The following is a 1,180-nucleotide window of genomic DNA, read 5'->3' as shown; positions in this document are numbered from 1 at the left end:
GGGGGCTGGAGGAGAGGGGAGGGCAGGGCCCCATCCCCTGCCTGCTCCTCCAGCCTGTTTTTAATGAAAAAAACCCAAACTTTTTAAAAAGATTTCTGGTAATTCAAGTAGCTTGTTTTTCTGATCTGTATACCATAAATTGAAAGAATTTTCTTTACAACAGTAATTTGTGTTGTCCCTGATATTTTTATGGTGAAAAAGATTTTTCCCAAGCAGGTCTGTAAATAAGACCATGTATGAACCTCAGTAAAGCATTAACTTGGAGCCACTTTTGGCCCCATGCTCTCTTATTCAAAACTAACCACCATTGTCTACTGCAAGGTGCTTCAGCTTCTTGTAGTTTGTACTGTGAGCATTTGTTTCATTACTACTTCCTTAGAAGGGTAGAGGTCATAGTAAGTGTAATAGGTAGCTCAGGGTGCCCAAACTTTTGGAAGACTGTCTTATCTGCCACAACCCCATGAACTTTGGCAGGTGAGAGGGAGAGGAAGAGAAAGAGGGATGGCTATAAGGCTGGTGTGAAGCAGCTAGTATTTGCTTTGGATTTGTCCGATTCAGGGGGCAGTGCTTTGATTCCATTTCAAAAAAGCCCCGACTCCCTGGGTTCTGCTGGGCAGAGGGCAATCCATGCTGCCCCTCCCCACTGCCCCACACTGCATGGGGGGCTCTACAAGAGCCCCCTGACCCCACCTCCCCCACTGTCCCAGCGCCCCCCCATGGCTGCCCCATCTGCCCCAGCTCTGGCCCTTTAAGGACAAAAAAATTGAGAAAAACCCCCAGACTCACCAGTTCCTGATGTCAGGCAGTCATCTCCACTGCTCCCCGCTGCCCCACACCACATGGGGGGGCTCTGCATGAGCCCCCCAAACCCCAAGGCCACTATAGGAGCTGGTGAGTCCCAGGGTTTTTCTCATTTTTCCTTTTTTTTTGTAAAGGGCCAGTTCTGGGGTGGGTGAAGCAGCCATGCGGGAGACTGGGAGAGTGAGGGGGGAGAGAAGGGAGGGGCTCGTGGGGCACATGCAGCATGGGGCAGTGAGGGGCAGCAGGGATTGCCCCCCCTGTCCAGCAGCACCCGGTGAGTTGGGGCTTTTTTTTTAAAGCACCATGAGGATTCAAAAAGGATATGGAGAAGCTTGAGAGGGTGCAGGAGAGAGCCATGTGCATGATCAGAGGTCAGGAA

At 50.8% G+C, this 1,180-nt stretch overlaps 1 long non-coding RNA gene across 1 annotated transcript in view; it reads left to right on the top strand.

Annotated features, from left to right (window-relative positions):
• Positions 1-361: 361 nt before the first annotated feature.
• LOC109324647 overlaps positions 362-1,180 on the top strand; it is a 3,321-nt gene continuing 2,502 nt past the window's right edge. The window contains exon 1 of the long non-coding RNA XR_002104977.1: positions 362-474. This is a non-coding gene — a long non-coding RNA (uncharacterized LOC109324647). The remainder of the gene's footprint in view (positions 475-1,180) is intronic.

This window comes from Crocodylus porosus, unplaced genomic scaffold (genome assembly GCF_001723895.1).
Source record: "Crocodylus porosus isolate Cpor-Errol unplaced genomic scaffold, CroPor_comp1, whole genome shotgun sequence".
Taxonomy (NCBI): Eukaryota; Metazoa; Chordata; order Crocodylia; family Crocodylidae; genus Crocodylus; species Crocodylus porosus.
This window is presented reverse-complemented; position numbering and strand designations above follow the sequence as displayed.